Genomic DNA, 7,967 nt, shown 5'->3' on the forward strand with positions numbered 1-7,967 from the left:
GACTTTTAATTTCTTTCAGTATTATAAAAATGTGAAGATATCGTCTTTTGTGTTTGTATTACGTTACACATACACATGGTTAAAAAAAAATCTATAACTGCAAAAGCTATGAAGTTAATTATATCCCACTTTCATGTTATTCAATTTACATGCATACAAGAAGACATATGCAATACAGATAAGTGTAATCATGTATTGTCAAAGTATATTATAAGAAAAAGTGAAGCAAAATTTGTTTTCATGAAAATATTTGTAGTAGAAGATTTTGTTTTTTCCTCAAAAGATCACAGTGATGAGATAGGTAATTAGTACTATATTCCTTCAGAAATTTTGATCTTAATGCGATAATGTGTGATATTTCATAGTCCGAATTCTTTCTTGGACCAATTAAATTAACAGAATTGGCCATTTTGTAAGTGTTCTTGGACACTCACTATGCTGGAAAAAGAATAAAATATAGGGGTGAAATGGCGACTAGTACATAAGTAAAAGCACTGCATAAAATTGTCATGCTTGTGAATTATCTTTCACTGTTTGCTCATCATAAGAAACTAATCTTTGGGCCTGTGCACTTCAAAATACATGTATATAATTTGTAAGAAACGTATTAAAATTCGCTAGTTATATTAAAGTTTGTGTGCTTGTTGGCAAATTAATTATAAAACACTAAGACTAATAATTGAAATATTTTATCAGAAATTAGTGATGATTTGAACTTATTTTATTTGACATTTTTAATCCTTTATATGAAATTTATAAATTAATGCCATTTGTTAGAAATATTGTACATTGTTTTGTATAGAAGAAATCAGGCTTTTAAAAACAGGTACTTGTGTTTATCTGCAGTTACAGATAACACCTTATATGAAAAGTATGTGATGGTATAGGTTAGATCTTGAGAAGATTTAGAACGTTCCTTAGTTCACACTGCCATGTATATTTTATTACACTGAAGTTTTGAATATTATATTTATACAATCATGTAAGAGGGAGCTTCATTATATTATAATATTTCATACTTGTGCCTTGCTTTGCTACCTTGCAATAGTTCCTTTGTCATATCCTACCATTCATACAGTAGATCATTATTTTTTTTTTGCAAATAAAATAGTCTATTGATGTTGGAGGAAAAAAACACACACACACACATATACACAAAGCACCATCTTAAGTGCCTCTGTGCATAGCATATTAATTTCTCTTCCAGTGCAACAAATTGTGATGGCATATCCCAGAATACGTAAGTTGCCAAAGGTGAAACATGCCATTATCGATTATATTGAAAAGCAAAATAGGAAATGGCGTAAGACAGCTGAGCTTGATCACAATTGTACATCATCATCACTAATCAATGAAGATTGATTAGAATATAAATGTAAGACAAGTCAGTCTCAGCTAATTTCAATCCAAGGAAGATCACATTAATTCTGTTTGTATCACCTTCACATTTCAAACTACTCCAAGTATAATAGAACCAAATAGTATAGTAAATTAATGGAGATAGAAAATCTACATATGTTGTGATTCAGTACAATTTCTGTTGCAGACTATCAATACAACACTTTGTGAAACTAAGGCCGGGTGCACACAGAATCAGACGCGACACGGCGCGACGCTACGTTTTGCTTTACAACGCCTCGCGACAGCTTAAAACTGTCTGCTCGCGACAACTGATTTGCTGGCTGTGGGATTGGGAAACGGGCCTAGGCTAGAAAATGGCGTCGATAAAAGAGGACTGTCTATATGAAAAATTCTATTGTATTTGCTTATTATTTCCTAAGAACGCAAGCTCCTAAAAATCTATACGATTGAAAGAGTCTTAAAATTAAAATGTACTGCACAAACGTCTTTTTTTATGTTTATGACTACTTCACGACTCACAATAAAGAAAAATAATATATTAAATCAATAATGATGATAGTATAGAGCAGAGAATTAGACTTACTACAAATTACACTGGTCAACAGTCATTTTGCGCCAGACATAAAACTAACAAATTCTTACTAATTTCGACCTTCTGAATTAATAAATAACAAGCAAAATGTTCCATCACGTCGGGTTTTCGAGATGCACAATATAATTAATTTTCTATGCATTTTATTTAAAAAATCACCGTATTTCGTGCGTAACTATTTTGTTTTACAAATGTGAAGACCCATTATGTGAAAACAATATTAGTATAAGTAGGGCACCATGTTAGAAGCACTTGTAGAAAGGGAAATTATTTTATTGTCCTTCTACGAGTCTATTTCGAGGGAGTGAAACAGGTTCGCGGTATAAATTCACTTGAGTTTACCTGATTTTACTTGAGATGTGCATTTCTTTCACGGTGAGCTTTAATTACATTACTGTAGTTTATATTTTGCAATATATCACCATGTCAAAACCACCGAACAACAAGTTACGAAGCGCCATAACAAGGCTAGCAGTTCACCACAAACTGTGCAGAAGATCAGAGTACCACGAACCTTCCCCCGAATGCATGTGCAAACTGTGCTACGAAGTGTGTCCAAAATATCATTTTAGTAAATGTGTGAATAGAACGAAGTCACTAATGGAATATAGTAAAGAAAAGTAACTCATACCAAACTAAATTGCACGTTTGTGCGCACTTCTTTCTTATTAAAACCACTTCTAGAAGCGGAAATTGTTTTATTGCCCTTTTCGGTTCCATTTGGAGGGGAAGAAACAGGTTCGCCATATGAAAACATTTCAGTTTACCAGGATATTTTTGTGGTGTTACTATTCTGTGTAAGACGTGTATTTCTTTAAAGTGTGCTTTAATGATAATATTCAAAGTACGAATGGTTTATATGTGCGGATTTGAAGGTTGTAGCATTGCTTTTTGGAATGCAATTAGGCTACACAAAATTTTGCTGCTTTCTGTACGAATTGGACAGTCGCGCTCGAGATATTTTATTTTTATTTTATTGGGTTATTTTACAACGCTTTTTCAACATCTGGGTTATTTAGCGTCTGAATGAAATGAAGGCGATAATGCCGATGAAATGAGTCCGGGGTCCAGCACCGAAAGTTACTCAGCATTTGCTCGTATTGAGTTGAGGGAAACCCCCGGAAAAAGCCTCAACCAGGTAACTTGCCCCGACCGGGATTCGAACCCGGGCCACCTGGTTTCGCGGCCAGACGCGCTGACCGTTACTCCACAGGTGTGGACTCGCGCTCGAGATAAGCATTATAAAATAAAACGACAATCACTAGAGCCAAGGAAGAAAAATATTATACATCAACCCCTTATACCTCAAAGCGAAGTAATTTTACCCCTTTTGCACAATAAGTTAGAGTTAATGAAGAATTTTGTTAAAGGGATAAATTATAAAACTGAAACATTTAAAAATATCCAGGAAAAATTTCCTGCTAATAATAATCCGTGGCGCTACACCCCGTGAAGAGCCCAGACCGACCAGCCGGCTGCTGGCCTCACGTCCACATGCCAAAACAGAGGTGGACGATCATCCAACTAGAATGGAGGTATCGTGTGGTTAGCACGATGAACACCCCAGTCGTTATATCTGGCTTTCGCAACCGATTTTCGCTACCTATCGTAGCTTCCCAAGTGCATCACGATGCTAGGTGGGCACCGGTCCCATACACTGGCCGAAATTTCATGAGAAAATTTCTTCCCCCATGAGGACTCGGACCAGCGCGCATTCCTTAACATTTCCTGCTATTAGTGATTCAAAAATAAAGGAGGGAGTTCTCAATGGACCACAAATTAGAGAAATAATGAAGGACAATCACTTCGAATCTTTGCAGGAAGGAAAAGAGACAGCCGTCTGGATAGCATTCAAGGAGGTTGAATTAATTTTCTGGATAACTGTAGAAGTGAGAACTATGAAGAACTAGTGAAAAATTTACTGTTGGCGTATTAAACTAGGGGTTGTAAAATTTCCCTGAAAATTCACCTCCTTCACTCACATCTTGACTTTTTTTTTCCCCCGAGAATTGTGCGATTTCAGTGATGAGCATGATGAGCGCTTCCATCAAGAAATTTCAACTATGGAAAAAAGATACCAAGGACAATGGAGTACCAATATGCTAGCAGACTATTGTTGGACTTTAGCTCGTGATGTACCTGATGCCCAGTGTAAAAGAAAATGCAGAAAGAGAAAGCTGTAATCTTCTGAACAGTGAATATTTAGCCTTATTGTCATTATATAAAACAATATTTTGAATAAATATAAATTCCAACATTTCTCAAAAACCGTAACCAACAACTGTTTTTATTGTCTTATTCGTATTCAGGAGGCTCAAATTATATAGAAAACATATATCACATGCCTAGCGCAAAAAAAAAAAATGTTAACATTTGTTACGCAGTGTTATTATTATAAATTATTATTCACCTGGTGCTTTCATCTCATTTGCAATGTTTCACATATTTTTAGAAACCACATTATTGTCGTGATATTGTTTCAAAAATTGTACAGAACGTATCTTTCCTGTACTAAATCAACTAATTTATCCGCATCGAGCTCCATTATGAATAATGTGCACTACACAACAATAGTATTTTTTATAGATAAGGAAAGCGTGCAATCATAGCCACTACTAACGCATGCGCAGTAACTGCAGCTATCAGACTGTCTCCTCGCGACGAACTTCTAGCAGTCATTCGAAGTTGTCTCTTCGTGTCTCCTTGTGTCTCCTCGCGACCGTCGCGCCGCGTCTGATTCTGTGTGCATCGCATCATAAGAAATCAATGGGAGACAAGTACCACGAGACAAAATGTCGCGTCGCGCCGCGCCGCGCCGCGCCGCGTCTGATTCTGTGTGCACCCGGCCTAAGATTACCAAACACATCTACAGAAAATACGGAATGTATCTCCTAAATAAGTTGTCATTATTATTATTATTATTATTATTATTATTATTATTATTATTATTATTATTATTATTATTATTATTATTATTATTATTATTGATATTTTACACTTAATACGTCCACATAATTATATAATTTCATGTCAGTATATTTACAATAATAAATTAATCATCTGGGCAAATATAAAATGTCTAAAGGGATACAATAAAATAAGGATGTACCAGTTTTTAAAGACGTCATTGTGCTAAATTTTGCCATTAAAACAGCACTGTTATAATAAATTCTTATTAATGACCATTGGTGGTAAGAAGAGTGCTACTTTTTAACAGGAAAATTGATTAAATAATCCGTAAAATGTGATTTAAATAATTGTTGTACTTGGTTATGAAGTATTGATATAATTTCACATTATATTTATAACTGCACAATATAATCTACAATATTTTCATGTATTGCATATGTTTTTGTTAACTAATGGCTGAATTTTTGGCAATAAAGCCAGTAACTCTATTGCTGTCCAATATTTCTCACATACAATGGGTTTAGAGAAAAGGGCCAGACATTACTGAAGATGATTCTGACTCATTTCTTCCTGAATGGATAAAGTGGTGAAGAAATAATTCCAATTGTGTTCAAGTGTTTTGATAAACAGTCATGCTCTGCGAATAATCGAAAGGATGCAACTGCACTTTTCCTTGGATACTCACGAATTATATTCGTTGTACACTGGGACACTTTCATCTTTTATTAATTGAAATTTCGTGGAAATGGTTTGATAATATATTTTGGTATTTTGTGTTTATTATTATTATTATTATAAGTAGTACTACTACTACTGCTGCTGCTGCTGCTGCTGCCGTCGCCGCAACTTACAAATGGCTTTTAGAGAACCCGCAGATTCATTGCTGCCCTCACATAAGCCCGCCATCGGTCCCTATCCTAAGCAAAATTAATCCAGTCCCAACCATCATATCCTACCTCCCTCAAATCCATTTTAATATTATCCTCCATCTATGTCTCGTCTCCCCAAAGGTCTTTTTCCCTCTGGCCTCTCAACTAACACTCTATATGCATTTTTGGATTCTCCCATATGTGCTACATGCCCTGCTTATCTCAAATGTCTGGATTTAATATTCCTAATTATGTCATGTGAAGAATATATGCGTGCAGTTCTGCATTGTGTAACTTTCTCCATTCTCTTGTAACTTCATCTCTCTTAGCCCCAAATATTTTCCTAAGAACCATATTCTCAAATACCCTTAACCTCTGTTCCCCTTTCAAAGCGAGGGTCTAAGTTTCACAGCCATACAGAACAACCGGTAATATAACTTTTATAAATTCCAACTTTCAGGTTTTTTGAGAGCAGATTGGGTGACAAAAGCTTGTCAACTGAATAATAACAGGTATTTGCCATATTTATTCTGCATTTAATTCCCTCCCTAGTATCCCATTCCTAGGGTTACGTTGGGGTTTCGTAACAGACTGTTTTTTTACAGTGATGGGTTTTTAGCCCTTCGCCCAACCTGCAAGCTGGAGGACCACCCTTTATTGGCTGCCCGCTGATATTCAATATATTCGCAGCTACTCTCCATATCTGGAGCTGTCTCCTCTATCCGCAATCTGAAGACGCGCCATGCTGTAGTGATAGGAATATAATTAGTTAATTGTCCCCCTTTTGTCCTCAGCATCTGGTCACCTTGCTTATATTTGATGCAACATTGTTAAATAACCAGTTAATAATACTAGGACAGACTTGATCGAGCTTCTCTGCTATTCTATTATACATACTGCATAACAATGAACACTGTTACCATTCATAGTTAATAATGTAGGGACATGATGTCCTGATAGAATCTGGTAATGGATATGGAGTGTCAAAATGTTTATAATTTCTTTGGAAGAATTGCCACCATAAAGTGAGAAGCTCCATCGCAACCACTCTTCGGAAGGCAAAGTGGGAGGTTTACGAAGAAGTGCACTGCTTGGCTGAGAATGGGTCAACGAGAAGAGCAGACATTATAGCCATTGATCGCCGGAATCAAAGAAGCCTCATTCTTGACCCCACTGTCCGTTTTGAGAAGGATGATCAACGAGCCAATAACGTTAACGATGAAAAGAAGTCTATTTACAACCCATGTATTCCTCACTTCAGTGAGAGATACAAAATGAATATTAATACATGGGAAGTGAAAGGACTTCTTTTTGGCGCTAGGGGAACTTCATTTAAGTTAACCAAAACCATTCTCCTTTCTCTTAAATTTTCTAATGACATTAACAAAATTTGTCTAATGGTATTGAAAGATTCATTATCCATTTTACACAATCACTTGAAAAGAATTAGGGATAGAGGGAATAACACAAAAGTTAACAAATCAACGAAATAGGTGGATGGAACATCTAGAAAGGATGGAGGATCACTGAATTCCCAAGAAAGCTTTCCAGTATGCTCCAAGAGGAAGGAGAAATGTTGGTCGTCCTAGGTTTCGTTGGAGAGAACAATTCTAATGGGGACAGAACGGGCCTACCGGCTCAACCCGTGATGTTGATGATGATGATGACTTGTGTAATACTATGTAATTTTTTTTTTTCACTTCATTTCATTACTCTCCAATGTATTTTCATCTCATGTTTCTCCAAAATCAAATTGTACTTTATTTTTAAATTTAACATTGTTCCATATTCTCTCCGCAATCATATTGTATTTTTAATTTAACCTCTGCTTTGTATTCTGGATCCTAGTGGTCAGCCGTAGATTTCGGCCAGATGTCCCAAATTGTGGAATTTGTTGTTAATTTATTTGTTACATACGAATGAAATAAGTCAAGTAAGAACATATGCATGGTTTGACATTCTAGAACTCCAATATTTTTCTTCAATGTATTAATCTTTTGGAATTGTGCTCCTTCATGACTAAACTCCACGAGTCATCAGTGTTTGAGAAATATATATTATATTGTCTATAGCTGTCTTCAGAAACTTAACTTAATCATATCAGAATTTTTGTGTTAATTTTGCATGTTTTTTTTTTTCCTAAACATTTTATTGACTTTTCTTTGTTATAGCCACCACCATCACCATCTTAAGGTACACATGAATTATATTTTGATAACATTCATAATCAGATT

This window comes from Periplaneta americana, chromosome 5, assembly GCF_040183065.1.
Source record: "Periplaneta americana isolate PAMFEO1 chromosome 5, P.americana_PAMFEO1_priV1, whole genome shotgun sequence".
NCBI lineage: Eukaryota > Metazoa > Arthropoda > Insecta > Blattodea > Blattidae > Periplaneta > Periplaneta americana.